Here is a 24113-nt window from a genome sequence, read left to right on the forward strand (position 1 = left end):
ATGTACATGTAATATGATTAGAGTAAACTAAGAGTTTCAAATTATTCACAACACCAAGTGCTGGTTTGCCAACTGGATTTACACTGCCTTAATTACATCCCACGATGGAGGTGGTCAAAGGTCATTTTCATCCGATGCGATTGTGTAGCCTGTAGGAAATGTCATAGTTGAAAGGATATAACGTGTCACTAAATCACTATATTTGGTTCTAATTGGGTTTTGATAATCTAGTGGTCTAGTGTCTTTATTGATAATATAAAACAATTAAAACAGTTATACAATTCACATGGTTTGGATTGAAATTAAACTTGCCTGTTATATTTCTGTTCCAATAATATGTTTATGACATGTGCATGTACCGCCATCTCAATATAACACACTGTCACTAATATTTTAACCACATATCTTGAAATTGAGTGCTGGCCATTCTTGAGATTCATAACCAAGCCTGAGCCATTCTACTGTAAGATTTATCAACATACACTTATAGTTAAAACAATACTCCAATTGATGAACGTCAAAATGGTACAAAGTTCAAAATGAAGAACAAATATCCCACCCAGTCATTCAGTGTTGAGTGATGTTTTCGTATTCACTGCTTTCCAGAATATATTGTGAAATATTTAACTTATATTAGGTTCTTTTGCTCCTGGACAGAAATCAACCCTATCCCTGCCAACCACCAACACATTTAAAACATACAAAAAACACACACACACATTATATATATATATATATATATATATATATATACACACACAGTATATAAAGACCGAAAATCGGCCATTGCGCTTGGGCTCTGACAACAGTGCCCAGTCATTGATGTCAATAGCCGCTTGTGCGGCACTTTCATTCACCACACCAAGAGCTCCAAAGAAAACCCAACTTTACTTATATATGACAATCATGAGAGCCACATATCAATAGAGGCAATTGATCTTGCAAAAGCCAATCCTTATGGAAAAAAAAAAACGTATATTTTTAACATATGGTAGAAAAGCATGATCCTTATATTTTTAATATATAGAAATTGGCCCCTTTTTTATATATTTAAAATATATGGGATGTATTTAAAATATATTTTAGTCTGTAATCCATATACAATAAATATCCCATATGTTTTAAATAAATAAAAAGGGGCCAATTTCTATATATGAAAAGTATAAGAATCATACTTTTCTACCATATATTAAAAATATATGTTTGTTCCATAAGGGAATGGTGTAACCATTCTTACCATTCCTCCTTACTCCAGCCAGAAGTTATAGCCATTGGATGTTGCTATATTCAAACCCTTCCAAACTTACTACAGTCGGGCTGTTGATAACTGGATGATGTCTAATCCTGTAAAGACTGTATCAATATATGAGGTAGCTAGATTTGTTGGCCAGGCCCATCAGCTGGCAATGACACCTGGTTTCATTACTGCAGGATTTCGCAAGACAGAAATATTTCCATATAATTCAGATGTCTTTACTGATGCTGAATTCATGAGTAGCACGGTAACCAACAGACCAGCAGCTCCTTCACCTTCCACATCAGCAGCTCCTGCCAATCTGAACCAGCAGATTACACAATGCCATACAGAAGGTGGAGCTAATAATCCACCAAAGAAACTCTTCATAAGTCCCAAAGACTTCAAAGAGTGTCCAGAGGTTGAACAGAGGAAAACACAAGAACATCTCGACCAAAAGGAAGAAGTATCATAGCTACTGATACACCAGAGAAAACTAAATTGAAAATGAAAGCTGTCGGGAAGGAAAAAAAATAATAAAAAAGAAAATCACCCAGTGAAGGGAATGCTTAACCTCCTAACAATAGTTTCAAAAGAAAATTGAAAATGAGTCTGGGGATGACCAATATGATTCAGTTGAACCTACACATATTGATGATGACTCTGATTATGATTATGAAGATAGCTATCCTCTTATTAAACTTTATGAAGCGCTAGAAAGTGAACCAAAGGAGGGCGACTATGTCCTTTTTGAGTTCTGTGACACAAAGAAAAGTAAGCATAAGGTTTACTACATTGGCAAAGTACTGAAAGAAAAGGATGAGGATAGTGATTATAAGAACATAAGAAGAACATAAGAACATAAGAAAGTTTACAAACGAGAGGAGGCCATTCGGCCCATCTTGCTCGTTTGGTTGTTAGTAGCTTATTGATCCCAAAATCTCATCAAGCAGCTTCTTGAAGGATCCCAGGGTGTCAGCTTCAACAACATTACTGGGGGAGTTGATTCCAGACCCTCACAATTCTCTGTGTAAAAAAGTGTTTCCTATTTTCTGTTCTGAATGCCCCTTTTTCAAAACTCCATTTGTGACCCCTGGTCCTTGTTTCTTTTTTCAGGCTGAAAAAGTCCCTTGGGTCGACACTGTCAATACCTTTTAGAATTTTGAATGCTTGAATTAGGTCGCCACGTAGTCTTCTTTGTTCAAGACTGAACAGATTCAATTCTTTTAGCCTGTCTGCATATGACATGCCTTTTAAGCCCGGAATAATTCTGGTCGCTCTTCTTTGCACTCTTTCTAGAGCAGCAATATCTTTTTTATAGCGAGGTGACCAGAACTGAACACAATATTCAAGATGAGGTCTTACTAATGCATTGTACAGTTTTAACATTACTTCCCTTGATTTAAATTCAACACTTTTCACAATGTATCCAAGCATCTTGTTAGCCTTTTTTATAGCTTCCCCACATTGTCTAGATGAAGACATTTCTGAGTCAACAAAAACTCCTAGGTCTTTTTCATAGATTCCTTCTCCAATTTCAATATCTCCCATATGATATTTATAATGTACATTTTTATTTCCTGCGTGCAGTACCTTACACTTTTCTCTATTAAATGTCAGTTGCCATGTGTCTGCCCAGTTCTGAATCTTGTCTAGATCATTTTGAATGACCTTTGCTGCTGCAACAGTGTTTGCCACTCCTCCTACTTTTGTGTCGTCTGCAAATTTAACAAGTTTGCTTACTATACCAGAATCTAAATCATTAATGTAGATTAGGAATAGCAGAGGACCTAATACTGATCCCTGTGGTACACCGCTGGTTACCACACTCCATTCTGAGGTTTTTCCTCTAATCAGTACTTTCTGTTTTCTACATGTTAACCACTCCCTAATCCATGTACATGTGTTTCCTTGAATCCCAACTGCGTTCAGTTTGAGAATTAATCTTTTGTGCGGGACTTTGTCAAAAGCTTTCTGGAAATCTAAATAAACCATGTCATATGCTTTGCAATTATCCATTATCGATGTTGCATCCTCAAAAAAATCAAGCAAGTTAGTTAGACACGATCTCCCTTTCCTAAAACCATGTTGACTGTCTCCCAGTACCCTGTTACCATATAGGTAATTTTCCATTTTGGATCTTATTATAGTTTCCATAAGTTTGCATATAATAGAAGTCAGGCTTACTGGTCTGTAGAAATCAGCTTCATGCGTGCTAGCAGAAAAAATGTCTGGCAAATTTCTAATGCAAGAAATTCCAGATATCTCATCAGTAAATAAAGAAAGCGTTAGGGCCATATTGCCAGGGCCAGTGTTCTCTGGCCACACAAGACGCCAGATGGGAAACTTCTCATTTGAAGTGGAAACATTGAAATCCGCTAAACAAAGTGAAGGGGCCGTACATGTATTACAGCCATTGTTCTTTTGCCAGAGAAAATCACAGTTGGGGAATTGATATTTTGAGAGAGAGGTTTGTGACCTTGACATTTGTTAAAAGGTACTGAGATTTACTGGAGCAGTAGAGTTGTAGGCCAGAGAGAAAGCCATCTGGCTAATTGTTTCTTTGATTTTGTAATTGAGTTACAGTTAAGGCAATGTAAGGTGGTAACCTAATCAAATTTTTGTCAACTGTTTTGTATTTAATAAATGGTGTTTTGTAAATAAAACTGATAGCGTCATGTTTAAGCAATTGCTATATATCTAGGTCTCTCACACATATTGTCTCATTCTGTCCCATGTACTGTCTCAAAGTACCTCACTAGTGGGGCACAGTGGGACAAGTTGTGGTCACTCGTTTGGATGGCCATAGCTTTCTTGTTTTCCATCTGACAATCCTAATGTCCTTTTTACATATAAATTATGTCATAGCCTACAGGCTTATGTAGCATTGCAGGTCTGTGCCCGTTTAAAACTGTGCGCTGTGCCCCACTTTCCCCTATACATTGTTGTTCATTTAAATCTGTATAGTTGATTCTTTTAAATATTGAATACGTTTTGTTGAATAAAGGCCATGGAAAAAATATTATATATATATATATATATATATATATATATATATATATATATATATATATATATATATATATATATATATATATATATATATATATATTTTATATATATAATATAATATAAATATATATACATATTTATTTACAATGTTTTTGTTGTGTTGTTAAATTAAAACTGCATTATTTAAAACGATTGAATCATTAAAAAATTTTTTAAAAAGTTGCATACTGTCCTGGAATCCCAGCAGCACTTATTAGAAGCTGTCAGGAGCAAGTTTCCTCACTGTGGGTGAGTTCATTAAATCTAGACTGAATCTAATTACTGAAGGACAGAAAGGATCACATCAAGTTAATGTAGCCATATTTATTACCAATTAAAATATAACCAATACAACTGTACAAAGATTACATGGTTAAATAAATCCTTCTTATAGATGTGCACAACTAACCTACAAGCATTTTGCTTATTACCATTAATACACCTGGCAAAATTTAAACAAATTTAAAACTGATATATAGAAAAAAGAAAGTTAATCGAGGAAAAGCTAAAAAAAATAATAATAATTTGATTCTCCTCAAACAAATACCTAAGAGTAAATACGTCATAATATGAATATCATACCAGTACAGTATACTTTAGTCCCACTGTTTCCAGCAACCCTTCATATATTTATATCCCGTAAAGTTACCATGGTGGTCGCTGTTTAAGTGAGTACATCACTCTATTCTGGTTATGCACTCAATTCTCTGCCCTGCTTCCTGTGCTGTTCAAACCCTTGTATATGGTATGCACTGTCTATACTAATCCCTGCTTGCATCTGAAGCATCTGAGCTGCATGTACTGCTGTCTATACCTAATGCCCATGTTAGTGCTCACACCAGCATGACAAAGAAACAACCTAATAACTGCATGTCCCCCAGCTGGATGGTATATTCCTACACCAGCCAGCAAGACAAACTAGCTCCCAGTTTGAAGCTAGATACAGGCTGCCATGTGCATTGGACTGCACACACAATCGGGGACAGATCCCTGTGACATGCTATAATATTGTCACAGCTCATAAATAGGAAATCCAAATGTTTCCTTAAGGTATAAGCCCGCTGTAAGCTACAAACTTATAGAATGGCAGCATTTTGGCATATTCTGGTTTTCTAACACCATATCACAGCATTTTGTATAAATAGATTAATGGTGTTCAGCATGTTAATGCTAATTAAGCTATGTATAAATATTTGCTGCACAGTTTTCAATGGAAATGTGCACTTTGAAAAAAAAAAAAGCTTAAAAGATATTTTAAATAACAGTGTCTCCATTCAGGACAATAAATCGTCAATTGACAAATTGATACTGACACTTATTTCTCCAAAAAAAAAATGTCTTGATTTGAGATTGTTTCATTGGAAATCTGTTTTTCATCCTTTACACAAGTTGTCACGACTTATGAAAACAAACTGCTTGGCAATGGTGGCTTCTGGATGCTGTAGCTGATTATACTGGCTAGAAAATGATACATCACATGTAACTTAAAAGCCCTTTCAAGGGTAAATTAAAAGAACAGTTTTATCCTCATTAGCTTCACAGATTAAACACGCATCTTTGGTACATAAATAACCGTGTTAATGCGATGCAACCACTCGATTGGAATACTGTATTAACATAGAAATGTTATAGATCAAAATGGAAATAGAAAACAGTGGAAAATACACAGGTCACCTTGCGTGCATGGTCAGCTTAGTGAAGGCCATGCTCCTTGGAGCTCAGCATATGAAACGTTACCTTTTACTTTTCAGCACACAGAATTAACTAATTTTGCTACATAAATCCAATAAAAACCTGCTGAATAATGTTATTGTTGTTAATAATAATAATAATAATGTTATTAGTAGTAGTAGGAGGAGGAGTAGTAATGGTATTATGTGTTTTATTAGTGGTGGGTAGCCTAAATGACAAAAATATATATGGCTGGAATATAGTCTGTCAGAAGTTGGGGGTTGTAGATAGGAGTCCAATTAATAACTTTGGAATAAAAGCCGTGAGGGACATTCAATTAATTATTATAATTATTGGGAAAAATGTATTATACTTAATCTCCATTGACAAAGGTTGCATGATTCACTTCCCAGTAGCTGTCAAAAAATGTTGTCTAAGCAAAAAATAGGCCAATCTCAGGGTGACATTTTGAATATGCATTTTTGCTCACCTTTATTGATATTAATTTACATTCCAGAAAAACATCTCTGGGCAAAATGTATTTGAAAAATTGCTTTTCGTAAATTGTTAATGCCATATCAAAAATAGAAAGTAGTTCCTCCTTCAAAATGGCTGTCATTTTCAGATAGGGACTGCAGCTTAACGAACAATACATTTTAAATAGGTAACATTTATGCCCACTGTATAGTACAGTAGTTTTGCTGCTTTGACATGTTTTTAACAGGTCTTTCTATTTGGCAGAAGCATTTTTTGCTCCTGAATTACAAAACGTCTCAGCTGATTCAAAGTCTGATTGAAACGTTCCAAACTGTCTGTCTGTGGATGATAAACAGAGATGTGGATAGGACATATTTTTAGTATTTTATATACTTGCTGTAATCTTTGAGACAAGAAGTTTGTTCCATGATCAGTCAATATCTCTTTGGGGATCCCTACTATGGCCATAATCTGCACTAGTTCTTTGCGCAGGGGTAGTGGTGATGTGATTACGAAACAGGAGACAGGAAACAAAGTTCAAGGTCCAAACAATACGTTTATTTATAATCCTGGTCTGGCGAACACAAAGAATAATCCCAGTCAGTATACAACAATGTGTATTGAACTGATCCAAAACAACGGGTTATAGTCCTGAAAGAATATACACATCTCAAAAGAATAAATACAGCAGAACACACAAAAAGACACACACACGATCACAAGTCCAGAGTGAGTGCTAAAGTGCTCATGGTGAAATACAATTTATTTGTGCATAGTTGTGAAGTGTTGCTCGGGTTTAGTGCTGGCCTTAAGTGACAGCTCTGGATCGTGTTAGCTGTCTAATAATAACAAATAGTACAATTACACAAACAAACAAAACACTCACTGTTAATTCACAATTCTCCTTTCTTTGTTCAGCTTAACCATAACAAAAGGAACAGATCACCTAGCCATGTCCCCTTTTGTACCCTCAGTCACTCCCCATTGGTTAGCGAATGCAACCGTTTCTCCTCCAATCCTTGGTTGCCACATCACTTCCCTTCTGGGGTGATGACTTGGTGTACCGTAGCTTCACCCGCTTTCTTGATGGCTGACTTCCACCTTTCCCTGAGAATGAATTGTCATACCATCCAGTCCGAGGCATTATGTTCCCTTTATACAGCACCCTCACAGGTCTGGAGGGAGATTTATAAAAAAGATTCATTCTTTCTCTACCACACCCACATTATTAGATTTATCTCTAATGTTGTTGAGGTCTATCCGATTTATATAATTGCTTTGTGTGTTATTGGCAGGAAGGCACTTAAAATAAAACAATAATAAACAACACTATGTAACACAATTTTTGTTCCTGAGTAGTAAGTGTTATTTCTTAATTGCTTATGCCTCCAAAGTATAGAAAATGGCTATTATTCCCCACAGACTTTGCTTTTGTGACCAGGACAGTGATACTTCAAAATATCACTATTTCCAATGGGAAAACAGGCAAATGTGTGTCTTTTCGTTCACATAAAGTCAGAAAAAAACAACTTATGAATCCAAATTAACATGTATTTATACTAAAGTAATACAAAAATGACTACAAAAGATTTAGAAGCGAGTAGTTTCGAGATTTACGATTATACTGTAAATACTTCTGAAATAACTTACTACCCAGGAACAAAAAAAAAAAAAAAAAAATTGTTACATGGTGCAATCATCCAGCTAATTTAGAAAACCACCAATCTCCTCAGCACACAATATGACACAATATGTGAATGCATGCTTAAAAACAAGTCAAGGAATTATTTTGTACCAGAACCAGTACACTTATATTCAGAACAGAGGCACATAATTCACAATTAATAATAGCAAGGAAGCACATTTTAACTACCGAGACTAGAGCATGGGTTCTCAAACTTGCGGTCAAAGAAAAGTTTAGGGGAGTCTCAAACAAATGAGTCTCAAACAAATTGTAATGCAAGTCACAGATAAGGGATGGCCTAATAAGCAACAGAGAAATACACTACCTTGGTTTTGGATTTGATCCTAAAACATGTCCAGTAGCATCAAAGACTAAACCGGCAATTTTCCTGAAAATGTTCAGTATACTAAATTGATTTGCAGCTTGGGTTCATTAGGATTACAATTTCTTTTCAAGTTAGAATAATGATCACATTACCAATGCCACTCATAAAAAATGCAATGTCTTTATTCCCTGACAGCTCAGGGCGACAGAAAGAATAAAAAAGGGATATTCTAAATAAGAATGGGGTAGAATTTTATTGAAATGTTTCAGAAAAGTGAAATGTCTTATCTGGCAAAACTGACAGGGATAATTGCGGTTGAACAGTTATGGATTAATTAAAAATGTTTTATTCATAAGAGGTTCAGTGTACTGTAAAAATATAAAAAAATCAAGTATGATACAGAAATACAGGTAGATAGTTCAAAGCATATTTGGTTACTGAGGTAAAATTTACACAATGCCAGAATACCAGGCAAGGCTACTTGGTTATTGTATTTTATTTATGGAATATAAGGATACATTTGACTGTTAAACCTACCATTACATTATCTGCAATATGTTGATAACAGATGCTAGAAACCCTACTGTTTTTATTTTTCTACTTTGACTAAAACATGATAACAGTATTTAGAATCATGGTTTTTCTGAAATTCTTACTGACCTGTTAAAACTGCCTAAACGTAACTATAACGAGCAATAGGAACTCCATTGACTTTTCCTAGAATTACTTTTCTGGAACTGACATGTAAAGTGCAAGATCATTCTTGGCCTCATCTATTCTTGGCCTGGCAGCTGGTGTGCTACTGCAAGATGTTTAACTGTTGATATTTGTCTGATGAACTCTCTGCCTAAATCTTTTTTAGACAACCAATCAATGTGGTCAGTTTTTAAGGCCTGAAATGTATTTGTTTGCAAGTGTGATTGGTGAAGTGATTTGTAATTTCATTTCATACAGCTCACAGAGGAAACAGTAACTTGTTTGTTTGTTTTCTATGCGCTTGCTTGTAATACACACATTAAGGGCAAACAAGTTAGACAACTCTATACATTTTTTAAAACATTATATATATATATATATATATATATATATATATATATATATATAAATGAACAAAGTTTGGTATATAAAAATTTAAAAAAAGCATAAATCAATATCCCTTAAGTCTAATATGTTTATTACAATGATATACTATTAACAACTATCATATATTAACTCATTCGCTATGTACACAATGGGAAAGCATGCACTTCATCAAAACAAATCAATAATGTCCCTGTGATCACATAAAGCTTACTAGTGTACTCTACAGCCTGTATCATTTCTAGTTGTGCAGAGAGATAAAGACAAGTTCCAACTAAAAGATATGTCCTTAAGTGTTTTCTGTCACTAAATGTTAAAACAACAAACCACTGTGGTGTTTGCCAGTGTTTTTTTCTTCAGTAAGGTTGCTAAAATATAATTATTTATGGTACAATACAGTTCTCAAGTGCAGTGCTGTTGTTTGGTTTGGTGCTGGCCTTTGGTGACAACTCCAGATCATGTTAACCATCTAATCACAATAAACAAACAGTTTTTAGACAGGCCGAATAAACAAAACAACCATGTTTCTACTAGTCTCCTTTTAGGATTGTTCTAATCATTTACAAAGAAACAGATCACTTCACTACATCCCCTTTTTATACCAATTTATAAATCATTCAATCTCTGTCATATATCCCACCGCTCAGAGTGAAGCCGTAGGAACACTCGACTAAATCTAGTTAGCCCATTATTCCCCCCTCCTGGGAAAAATGATCAGCATTTTGGTGGTATTTCCCCACACGGTGTACCATGCAGTACATGAAGGGCTGTAGTGCCAGATTTCACAGAGTTATCCAGGCACTGCTTTCCTTCTATGTGCTTAACCACTTGAGTGGGGCGTGGTCAGTGATGAGATCAAATGAATTTCCCAGCAGGTAGTATTGTAAAGAGTGAGTAGCCCATTTAATGGCCAAACACTCCTTTTTGACCACGGAGTAGTTGCGCTCCAGAGGGAGCATCTTTTTACTGAGCTACAGGATGGGGTGTTCCACTCCGTCTACCGTTTGGGACAAGACTACATCCAAACCGACATCCGACGCATCGTTGTGGAGGATGAATCTCTTAGTGAAATCTGGGGTGATGAGTATGGGTGCGTTCATTTTGGTGAGGTCAACTAAGGGATTGACCACTCTGGCATACTCATGAATCTTCAGTAATAGCCAGCTAACCCCAGTGGAGACCTCACCTGAGCCTTGGTTTTGGGGATTGTCACATCCAAAGCCTGGGCCTTGGTGACCAGGTCCTTTCACACTTCCATTCCCCATTATAAATTCAAAATATTGCGTCTATATTCTGGCAAACACACATTTTCTCAAGTTAGTTGTCAGCCGGGCTACCCTTAGAGACTGAAGGATGGCCATGATCCTAGCCAAATCTCACAGTGGCAATTCTAGAGTATAGCACACAGGGGGCACCAAGGGGAGCCTACTTTAATTATGGATGGGCACTTTAGGGGTTCTACAGTGTTTTCACATATAATAAAATGCCCCAGAAAAACAACTGTGTTGATTAAAAATAAGAAATCTGCAATGGCATAATCTGAAGCAAAACTTCATTAAATTAAGTGGAAAAAAAACATACATGTACACACATAATTGTGTACCTTCCTGCAATTTAACGAATTCTGAAGTGCCTTGAACCCCCCTAACTTTAATATTAACCTGGACAATAAAGTATAGAGGATATTAAGCAAAACAAACACACTTTTACATCTTAGTTTTGGATGATTGCATTTAATCTACTGAACCAAAAACAGGCATTAATACACTGCTAATGCCAAACTTTTTCTACATTTTAATTGTACCCATACTATTCTGTGTCACAGCGGGGAGAGGTGATGCTGTTAAGGGCTATGAGCTTATCCTTAAAGTATAGCTCAAGTTGAGTAAAACAAAACAAAAAGAAAAAGTGAATTAGCTGACCAGCAAAGCAAGGCTGGAAGTCTGGCTTCATAATACATATTTTACTGTTAGGGAATAAGTGTATATGCACTGTAATTGAATGCTAAGAATTTTAAGGTTTTGACGGCATTTAGTAATGACACGACCCCCCTACAATAGCTCTGCAACCCCCTATTGAGTCGGGACCCCCAACGCTGAGTTAGATAAACCACAGCATGCAAGGATATACCACAAGAGACTTTATGTCAGCCCGCCATGCTTTATTCACTTTGAAAAATCTCTTAAGTTGCAATACTATAGAGCAGCCCTCTTTTTTTATGCTTGTCTGCAACTATTTAGGTCTCCCGTGCTTTATTTGCTGAAAGACATGTTAAGTGCCATACTGCTTTACTGATGAAATGCCTTTTTTTTCTGAACTGGTATGCAGTCCAGCACAGAGAGCACTGGGGGACAAGAGCGCGCTTTTTCTCACTGTTTAAATATTTATCTTAATCTTTCAAGTGTTATATTATTCCAGTGTGCTTTAAACAACAATGGGCTTCCAACAACTGAAACAAGACTCAATATTTCTATACTGTGTAGAGTATGGTACTGCACCAACACATTTACATAGGGTTCTTGGTGAAAATGTAAAACTTTACCAACAAGAATATAACATCTGGCGCAACATAAAATAAAGCAACACAGAGCTACTTGTACAGAGCAGTACAATCTCAATAAGGACACAGTGATGCGTCTTACCTTTTCTTCAAGGAGAGCTGCAGTTATATACTGAACATATTTGCTGTAAGAACCAATGACAGTGCCTTCATTGTGAATGGAAACAATGTTCACCACAAATCTACTTATCTTGGCAGGTAACTTATATACCCTCCCCTCCAAGTCAGATTCGTCAGCCCCTGATAGCAGGAAAGTTGCACCGGAGGCTGTTAACTTTACATGGTAATCTCCTGAGTGTTATCATCCTAGACTCTTAAATTTTCTTTCATAATGCCTCTGGCAGATTTGTCACTGTGCAATTCAATTGCTGACAGAGAGTTTCCACTGCTTTGCCCTGCTTCAGGCTTTCAAATTCCACTTTGTCACTGACATAGCTGCTTTATATTTAATGCTCTGTTTCTTTACATTATCTGGATAGTACACTATTATTAATTTTGAGTTTGTCTGTGGTCCTTAACTTTCATCACAAAAGATAACTTTATAAATACAACCCTTTGAACCAATTAAATTTTATCCACACATGAGGCAAGTGCTGTGTGTGCCCTTCATTCACATTTGTGTTACAGACAATGCAGTGACCTGCATGGTGTTGGATCGAAAAAAAAAAAAAGACTGACATTCAATCTCCACTTCAGATTACAGAGATGCCACAATGGCTGTCTCTTATACATCTCGCAGGCTTCCAATGGATTGTATTAATGATGAGCCTACCTTGACCCAATCTAATGATGTGACATTGACAGAATAGCAGACCTTAACCTCATTCTCCTATTGTCACAAAATTGGGCCCACCCGGACTTAACCTTAAAAGGGGCTGAACTTTTTTCAAAAAGCAGGCATGGGTAATTGATTCTTAAGAAAGGTTAGAAGAAGTGATACCTTTGTGAATTACAAGTAGAGACACCCCCGGGCCCTTATTTAAACATTGAAAGCTGGTGTGTGTGTCTTTAGAATTGAGGGCACAGATCAGTGAGAGTCTTCAAGAGTATCTTGTGTTCAGGGTTTGAAAATGATTTAAAGTTTAGTGAAGCATTTGCAATTGTAGTACTGGTGGCAGTCAGAAAGAGTAAGTGCCAAGATGTTCTAGAACTTGAGGTTACATGCCCTCTGCTGAATTGCACTTCTGTGCCACTGTTTTTGTGGCAAACATAAAAAAGGCCCAAATATAAACCATGCTTCCCAATTGTACTGGGATTATCTCAAAATGTGTCTCAAATATATTTACTTTGAAACAAGAAGCTGCCACAAAGAATTATAATATATTACAAAAGTGTGAGGATGGCTGTATGGATCAAAGGGTTGACATGTAAAGCTTTGTCAGCTTACATTAAGCCACAATACAATGCTATGCTGGGGCTGTGAGGTTGTTAAGTATGCACCCACATAGCATTTTTGCACTGGCAATAGCATTACAATAAGATTTGTATTTTAATTTATTTTCTATAGCCTCAGGAGAAAGGACTAGTGCTATCCTATATGGAGGATAGAAAAGGTATTTGGTAACCAAGATAAATTAAGTGGCAGAAGATATTCAAAACATTTGTGCCAGAATATAAATGACAAGACTCAAAGGGCATTACTGACACCAGGTTGATCACATCATTATCGTCCATCCCACTCGCTGAATGGTATGAATCTTTCCAAGTACTGTCCTGTTAATGTAAGTAAAAGTGACTTCAAGTATATGTAGCTTGAGTGGAAACAGGTGTGTTTTGTCCAGTACTGAAGGTTTCTGTAATTTGGATTACAATAGCAAGACCTATTGCATGTCACAGCAGGTTGCATGCTCTGTGCACTCAATTAGTCGGGACATGCTTATGCCCCCCAGTGGTGGTTTTCTGCGAACGCTGCCCTTCCATGGATACCCAGGAGACTGTTTTGATAGACATATTAGTCAATGCAGCCACTGTGTGGAGGGATGAGTGGTTTGTACAGACACCTTCTATAATGCCCTTTGTGAAGTCACTGAGGTTCTCACACATTCTCTATAGTTCTATTAGTTCTTAAAGTGGATTTTACAAATTACCGAAAAACCAAAACTATGATAATTGTTCTTAATGCATAAAATTCCTAAAACCATCAGTTATCTTTACATATGTTCTTTGTTTTGTCATCTGGTACTATTTAAGAGCTGCTATAGGACAGATCCCATACAAGGTCGTTCTAGATTAAGAGGGCTTGGTAAAATATAAAAATGAATAAACAAATTAGCGATAGTTGACCAAAAACATTTCATATGTACAAAAGAAATCAAAAGTCATATGAAGATGTGAAATAATAAAAATTGGACACAATTGTTAACTTGGCCTCTTACATTTATAACCCAGTTATAAATACCAGCTATGAGCAGTACTGGTTTTAAACTGGTCAGAGTTTAGTTATACTGGTATTCAACTGTAATGTCCAAGAGCTGTCTGTTAATACTGGTTCAAGAAAGACCCTTTACATAGATATATCTAAATGCTGTAACATGGTAAATTATAAAAATAAAGGTCAAGCAAGGTATATTGTTAAATGGGCCGAGAAGTTACAGCAGTTACCAGGCAGACTGAGTCATAATTAATATGAGATTCCTGAAAACAGGAATGGCACTTCTGCGGAGATCTTGTTTATCTGGACAACAAAATACAGAGCGAAAGAGCCTTAGGAAAAATATGAATGCTGTTATCTGAGGATTTGCACTTGCTGTGAAGCCTTTGTATCAGCCCCTGCAATCCAACAGACTGTCACTGTGCTGTCTCTGCGTATTCTCTGGAGCAGCTCATCATACAAGTACAAAGAAAGGAAGGCAGCCCTGCGTCACTATAGCACCAGTAAATGAACAGCGAGCAGCACATTAGCATTCTCAACACAGCAGTAGATAATTACAATCAAAATCATCAATTCAAATATGACACATTTAGTAATGGTCCTGACCAGTATGAAAATGTATAGTGACTGAGAAGTATAAATATGCTATCCTTTTGTATTTGAAATGTGGTGCTCTGTTTGTTCAGTGAAGTTTTGTTACTTAAGTAAATATGCAAATATTTTGTTTGCTTTTTAGTTCCAGAGATTAGTAATGGCCCAGGAGATCAAGAATGGATGATATTTTTTATTGTTGCTTTAATCTGATTTAAGGTTAAAGAAAATGTGGGTTTTTCATTAAAGAATAGTTGGAATACTACCATTGGGATACCACTGTAATACAAAGAAAAATTATTAGCATTACACTGCATTGGCAACATAATGGATTTAATAGGAGGCTGTGTGGTCTGGTGGTTAAAGACAAGGACTCGTAACCAGGAGGTCCCCGGGTTCAAATCCCAGCTCACTCACTGACTCACTGTGTGACCCTGAGCAAGTCACTTAACCTCCTTGTGCTCCATCTTTTGGGGCAGACATTGTTGTAAGTGACTCTGCAGCTGATGCGTAGTTCACACACCCTAATCCAGGGGTACGCAATTCCAGTCCTCAAGGGCTGCATGGGGTCCTAGTTTTCATCCCACCTCACCTCTTAATTACTCAATTGAACTAAATATTTGGTTAATAAGTCAAATCACCTGTGTTTCCCAGGTCTTAACCAGTTGCAAATTGAAGGTGTCTATAAACCGGCCCTCAAGGACTGGAATTGCCTACCCCTGCCCTAGTCTCTGTAAGTCGCCTAGGCTAAAGGCATCTGCTAAACAAACAAATAATGATAATACACAATGGTCCTCATATTGTAGCATGGTACTGTGTAGTATATTTATAATACTGTTGGTATGTCAAAAAGCCCAAGACGATGTCACAAAGAACATTTGTGACTTTCCCACTGGCGGAAAAAGCAGTGTTCTCATGAGACATGGCATGCATTTTCTTCTCATTTCAATTTTGAAAGCAATGCCATTTAGCTTGCATGTTTCTGTGAATGCTCTGTGGATGATTTTTGCAGTTGTGAGCATCTTTTACATTAGGTCAGTTTGACCTCTGTACAAGTCGGTACAGATTCTAAAATTGCTCTGACCAAAAAGGTCTTCTATAGCAAATTGCAAAACCAAAAATAGCAGCAACAGACAGACCTGTCTAAATATTTTAGATGTTAGCCTTTAAGCTAGATTCAAGTGGTGGGAGCTGGGGCTGCTTAATTAATGTATATCATTACTAATTTCCTATTTAAACCCCAATCACATGCACCTTCTCTGTTTAGTGTTTTCGATTTCTTCTCCTCCTCCCTCCTCCCCCTTTCCTATGTGCCTTTGCATCGGTCTCCTCTGGGGGACAAATGAGGCTCACTTTCCCGACCTCAGGTCAGCTACTCTAACTCTTCCTTCACATAGGGGGGTTCTTAGAGAATGAGTTATCGGGGATCCTCGCCCACACTATCCTTTCGCAGCTCATGCGCTTATCTTACCTCGCCATGTGAGGCTTGGTTCTATTTCCCTCGGGACGTGGCCCGCTTTACATTCTCAGCACTCGAGTCCTAGGCTAACCCGTCTCTCCCTTTCGCAGGTTCCCAGTAAGACGCCTCTCTGCTTCCAGCTTTGGAGGCCTGTGCCTTACCTTGTCCGAGGGAAGCACCAGCTTAGTCAGGGAACCCTTTAATATCCTTTCCTTTCAGGTCCTAATACACCAGGAGTCAGAGCCCTATTATGGGTTTTTCAGATCCTTGGGGCTAGAGCCTTCGTGACCAAGCCCGGTCCTACGCACAGGACGGCTCATCGGTTGGGGGATCTCTTCCTACCCTAATTTCAAGTCCAGGCCCCTCCAAGCCCGCTCCTAAATCTGGGCTGATGCGTCTCGCTTCTCTATCCTAAGTCCGGGCTCTCTCCACTCGCTACTGTCCCATTAATCACTAATTTCTGCTTCCTCTGCTCTATCCTTACAGCCCCAGTGTACACCCGGCGAACTAACATTTCCATCAAGCCTAAGAAACTGTTCTCTAAACAGTCAAGATCACAGATTTTGTCTTGCTGCATCTGTCAAAAAAGAATCCCATTTTAGTATTTAAGAATGTGCTGGATAGCTGAAAGAATGTGTCATTTTAAATATAAAAGTCAGCACAGTTGTTTGTTCTGGCTTGTTTTACATTTAGAAATTAAGGCCTAACATTTGTTTAATGGATTTAACTTACACAATCTGATAAAGGATACTGTCTGTCACAATGGCCTCTATTTGTTATTTTTTTATACTTGTATATGTTTTAGAGAAATCATAGGTTGCAGTACTTACAGCACTTAATTTGTATGTATGTAGTATGTTATGATTGCTTTCAGTGTAATCAGATATTTTGTATATTGCCTTTTCATATCAATTCTGTACCCTGTTCAGAAATATTTTGTACATGTGCTGTGAATATGAATGTATTTTCAATATCAGTCTCTTCATCATGTTAGGTGATATTTTTGCCAATACCTGTGTTATGTTTTGTATTATTTTGTATTATTATTTAAAATGCAGGGTGGACTGAAAGTTGCTCGCCATATTTGTTATTGTATTTGTATTTTAAACATACCTTGCGAGAATGCGTGACTGTCAGCTGCTGAATGTTTAACTGGCTGACAGTTACGCACATTATGAAACTCGTGCAGACTCTGGCTGAGGGATAATAAGATAATTAATAGCTAGTTAACTCCTCGGCCATAATATAAGTGGAGAACTGGAGAGGAGGTAAACAGAAATAGAAAGAAAACCACTGCTACGCGTGCTAGTTTAAAATGGCATGATAGTTGTTTGTTCCATGTTGTGCTTGTTTGTTTTGGACCTCGTGCCTTTTGTTTTGAGAAAATGTTTTTTTTTTGTTTAAACTTATTTTTTAATTAATAAATATGTGCATCAGCGTGTTTCCTTACCCGGTCTGCTGTGTGTGTGTGTTTTAATTTCCTGGTCTGAAGTCGCCACACATATCGTCCTTGTCACACGGTGGTTTCTACAGATGACATCTTGTAGTTACTCAGTGTCAATTCTCAGTTAACAATCACTGGGAGAGTTATAGATCTATATAAACCATTTCTGCAGCATATTAGAAAACATACAACGGCAAGTGTCATAACGGCTAGTTTATTCACTTAATTTAATTTTATTTTGCAGTTCTGTTCAATATGGAGAAAACATTGTTTGAGTAAAATCTGTCTCTTTAGCCCTGGAAAAGGTGTTTTTTTTTTGTTTTAATTTAATTCAGGATGACATTTCAAATTAATTTAGAATTTAACAAATAAAGCTTTCTGGAACCCCAGCACATCCTGAGTTGTACAGTGCATGTCACTTTAAATCCATTAGTGTCACTTCAGTCTTTAACAGATTATTCTTACATGTATACTGTACAATATTGTGAAAGGGTAGCGTCAGGAATGAGACTCAGTCAGGAAGCTGCAGTGAAAGCACTGTTGCACATATTTCTTTACAAACAAACAAAAAAACTCTGGAACAACTGAACCAGGTACAGCAACCAAAATATAAGGTTCAAACAAAATACAATATTTACCTTTAGGCTGGGCTGGGGCCTTCACAGGTTATCCTTATCACCAAAATTCTGTTCAGGCTGGGCATTAGCTTTCACTGAACTCTCCTTCCCAGCACAGGATTTAGCTCCCCTTTTATACCAGGGCTTCAGCCTCCTGTAAACCACATGACTGGGGACTTGATTGATGATCAATTATTCAATCAACACCCAGCCACATTCCCCACGTGGATTTGGCAGGGATGGAATTAATCCCATCCCTGCCAAACTTAAGTTTTATATATATATATATATATATATATATATATATATATATATATATATATATATAAACAATCCCCAAGAAAAACACACTATTTAGATGTGCAATACTTTGGCCCTGTCAGACATATTTCAATGTCACCAGACAGGCGGTGAAAAATACATTTGAAGCAGCCCACAAAGTGACTCTTGTAACCCCTGTGCTGTTATGTAGATATAATTAGATACAGTTTCAAGGTGGTCCTAATTTTGCTAACTTAATTTCTACAGGATTAAAACCAAATTTATTTATATGTGTGCTGTGGTGGTTATACGCTACACTGAATGACTGAACAAAAATACAGATGAAATGGCTAATAACTAATTGCCTCTAGATCGGGAGTGGCGAGCAGGACCCACTCACCCCACAGAGCTAAGTACATCTTGTTACATTGTAATTCTATTGTTGTGCTTTGTTTTTTGTCATGGATTTTTTAGCAGAAGCCAATTCCACTATTTATTTTCCGCTCGTTTTAAGCTGCTGTGCTGTTTTAGTTTCACTTTTGTTTTAAGCGATTTTAATTAGTAGTTTTGTATTAGTACATATGTATTCTGCCTTAATTGTAGTATTTTTTAGTCGTTTTAACTTGGTTTTAGCCCCACCACATTAACATCACACTTTGCCCACCTTCAATATTTATATATAACAATAGTTAACCTGTCCTTAGCCATTTTGCACTCTGCTTGATTTTTTATATTTTATAACATTTAACCTGTCCTTAGAAATCTTGCACTCTACCCCAATTTTACTATTTTTTAGTATCTTTAACTGTTTTTTGTCCCCTTTTTATAATTAAACTGCTTTTACAGTGTTGCTCTTGCCTACAGAGTCAAGCAACCATGGAATCAGTAGACTGCTGCAGATAGGGACCCATTTTTTTTTTTGGAGCTGTTGCTTTTCTATGTGGTGGTTTCCTGTCTTGTGGGAATAGTTGTTTATTTTCTAGTGATTATTATTATTATTTAAAAGGGGAAAAAAACCTTGCCCTTTTGCTGTCCCTTCCTGGTTGTGTAGGTGGTATATGAGTGTTGGCTCCCCTTTCAAATTCCTATATATTTATTGACCATATCGACATCTTGTTACGGGGGTGCCACAATACATGCACAATCTTTTTTTAACCACATACTTGAAAGGAACTTGCAAGTTGATGGATCAGTGAAAATAATTCTATATTGCTTATGGGCAGTCCACTGTTTTAATATGCATGGCCTTCTGCACAAGTCTGTGTTCGATTGTAACACTTTTTAACTTGAATTGATAAAAGATAAAAAAATCTTCAAAGTCAAAATCCCTATAAGCCTGTCGGCAGAAGCACCATTTATAAATAATGAAATACCAAATATAAATTATTAAACACAATCTATAAAATAATTAGGTTTATCTTCTTCACACTACAAGTGCAGACATTGCAGTAATAGAGGGAAATCATTTCCTGTGCAGTAAGCTGTACGGTTCAGTATATATACAAATACAAGGTATTTTTTAGCACTAGACAAAAATATTTTAGATAGAAATACTGTAGTTATGAGCCTCCTTTTAGCATTCACATTCAGTTAATTTTCCAGCTTGGATTTAAGACTGCCCAGCTTTTTATAACCATATGCTTGATCACTAATATATGCACAGTGAGAACCAAATGTTCGCCTTTTAAATAATACAACTGGGTGTATGGAAATGACACAGGGTTTCTACTCTTTACTGATTTGTATCTGAGTACAAAAGAAACAGCAAGGCCTAACTCTCACACATGACTTTTCTTCTACTTCTGTTCAGCCCCCAACTACATTACCCAAGCCCTGCTTACTGGCTACAGCCTGGCCTATCAGGGCCAAATACAACAATACAATCCAGGTTCATACAACTCTTGATAATGTGGATAAATATCTGGACCTGAGCTTGGTAGAGGACCTGTCCAATAGTGTAATTATAAGGGTTTATAAGGGTACTTGTTAAACCTGCTGTTGAGAAGTGTATACAACTCAGCTAAATCTTGTTTGCCTCCAGCTTGCCAGGAATATTTTCATTAAGAAAACAAGCAGCATTACAGTGGGGAGTGGGGGGGGGGGGGGGGGGGGGGGGGGGGGGGGGGGGGGGTTTGTTGTTGCAAACAGAATCCAAAAAGCCCACAATATTGCACCTTGTTCTTTAAAAGGTTGCAAATGGATATAAATCATTTTTGTAATTTTATATTTAATTGGTTTTAAATGTGTGTTATTAATGTATGGGGGTGGTAGAGTGTTACTGAGGAAATGCACACCAACACAGAGCATCAAATACATTTAAGAGAACATTTTCCCTGACACATTTTATATTCCCTTTATTTTGAAGGACTTCTAAAACCCACCCACTTCAAAGCTGTTTTTAGCAATTCAAAATAAAAAATACAAACCTCTTGTGGTTCATAATATTATGTTGATGTGGCTCTAATGTATATAGCAAGACATTTTGTAACCAAGTAATATTCAATCATTGTTCTCTAAAAGGGGTTACAAGCATGATGGAACAGAAAACTGGGTGGTGTTATTGGGTGATTTATTTTTTTATTTATTTAAATGTTCCCCAATACCTGTTTCTCTTGATTTTACTATATAAACATATATAATGTACTAGGTTTTTGCTCCACTACAAAACAGAAGTAACACAAAATACTAGTCACTGCAGTAACAACTTAGTAAAAGAGTCTCTTAATTTACAATGGGCAGTTGAATAACCTTGATTCTTGACTTTGTCCTCTCACAAAAGCAGTTAAATATAGGTCAATGAAAACTTTGGAATGATGGTCACTATAATCATTTTGACAATTGCACTTAAACTTTATTCCTATGGGGTTTTAATGAACATGATTTTTTCAGACAGCTTAGTGCTGAAGAATAACATCAGCATTATTGTTTGAAAAAATTTTTTTGTGATACATTTACAGCATATATATATATATATATATTATATATATATATATATATATATATATATATATATATATATATATACTATATATGTTTCACCAATGAAAGGTGAAACACAGTGGTGAAGACCTTTATAAATATACATGTATACCTTTATATATATATATAATATCTAGCTGTATTTCTGTTAAGAGCCAGATTTGACAGGCAATGCCATTAGATATTGTACAGTACAGAAAAGAACAAAACAAGTGATCTTATAGTGATCCTGACCAACAGAAATAGCAGATTCATGTTTATTCTATAAGTGATATTATGACTGACATCTAACCTTAGTAGCAAGTCCATTTACAGTACAATTGTAATATATAATTTTGCTTGTTTTCTGCAAGACACTAAAACGATTTTATTTTAGGGTTTGTTTTTGCTGAATAGTTAAAAAGCAATGTCGTGTGTCAGATGACCTTGTCTTAACACAACCAATTGAAATCATAGTCGTGCACATGAGTCCAGATACAGTGGCACGCTAGTACTTATATGGTACCATGTTAAGCAGCTGGTTGTCAGTGTCTTTAGGGTCATACCACTGCAGTTCAATAAGAGGGTCAATACATGAAATGCTGCTACAGTGCACCATTCCACTGACGGTTCATATCATTTTCTTTATTACCATGCTTTAGTTATGCTTTTACCATGTATACTATGGTAAATGTTTATAAGGGCTTAGCTGGCCCGATGTTTGCAGTATACTGGATTAAGCAGGACTTCAATGAAAGATGCAATCCATCAAAACAGAGCAGATTTAAATTCTGTACTTAGAGGTTGTAGACTTCATATACAATTGTCAGTCCACTGAGTTTTTCTCCTTTCAAGAATTAATTGAAGCAAGGGATATTGAAGTCTTAAAAACAAATATGCAGCTTTAACAAAGTTCTTTTTTGTTTTTTAATAAATGCATTTATGCAGTACTTTGTATCTCATGCACCTGTTGTAGCTGATTTTTTTTATTATACAATTGGCATGTAACTTCGCCAGAACCCCTTTTTTAAAATAAAACACTGGCACCTCAAGGGTTCTTGTATCCTGGATAAATAAAGCTTCATTCTTTGATTGATTCTTTCCTGATGAACTGGAATTGAAACCACTGATCCTGAGGTGAAAGATGTCATCATCCCACTACAGTGCCACTGCCAACTCCCTGAGCCATGACCTAGCTTTTATAAAACATTTACAAGAAATCCAATAACTTTATTCCCCCTCTCCACAGGCAATGTTGGCAAACATTCTTTTCCCCACTTAAGTTAATATTGAAACAGAGCCATCAGCATTAAGACAACAATTTCCCAGACTGGCCTGGCAGAGTGTTGGTCTGTGACTAATAAAGCCATTTGTTTACCTGTGCAGCTGGGACAGACATGATACAAAGATTGCTGTTGTTTCCAAGTCATCTTATGAATGGCAGTCATTCTCAAACAAAATTTGCCGATGCCCTTCTGGCATCATAATCACTGAGCGAGTGCTGACTATTATATCTGATAATGACTCGGAAGATATAAACACCGAGATTGCCCTTTTATATCAGATTTGGAGACACAATTCAAAAGCCATCTAAAGAAGCGCAACTTGTAAATTGCAGCGTTGTGTGATGGGGTCCTGCAAAGCGTTTACCTTGCAGAGATAATGGCCATAGAAGGACTGCGTATTTTACTTGACAGATATTGGTCCATTATCAGTGTTCTCATTCTTACATCTACTTAAGGTCGTTACCTGTAATCATAGGATCGTATAAAGCTGAGATCGGAGAAAGTTGAGTTTCTCCTTCTGATCATTTTAAAGTTGACTGTTATCTCAACATGAAACACACCTTACACAATGAAAAGAAACGTTATTACAGAACATTTCTTTTAGTTTCATAAGCGGACATTAAAACAGGCTTTCTCAAATGAGGCTACAGCAAACCTCCAGTATCCTACTGGTAGACCCTCTGCAGCTCTTCTTGTAATTAACCTTTCACTGAACTCTGAAATGGGTAAGCGCTGCGTCTATCGCTCAGCCCATTCATTGCTGCTGTCACTGCTTGGGCTTGCTTTCTAATTCCTCCAAATATACCCTTCTTGTCAGCCCCAATGGATATTACAGTCACCCTGACTCTCTGACTCATTCACTTACATACGCTCTGCACTTACATCCCTACTCCATGTCTTCACCAATTCAAAATTGCCACTAAAATGCTTGCATGCATTGTTGCCATCTTATTTTTTAGGAGAATTGGCTTCATTACAGTCATAACTGACATTTGTATATTCTTTTAAATAAATGGCACTAAAATATATATTTTTATATAACAA

Source organism: Polyodon spathula, chromosome 2 (assembly GCF_017654505.1).
Source record: "Polyodon spathula isolate WHYD16114869_AA chromosome 2, ASM1765450v1, whole genome shotgun sequence".
NCBI classification, from domain to species: Eukaryota; Metazoa; Chordata; class Actinopteri; order Acipenseriformes; family Polyodontidae; genus Polyodon; species Polyodon spathula.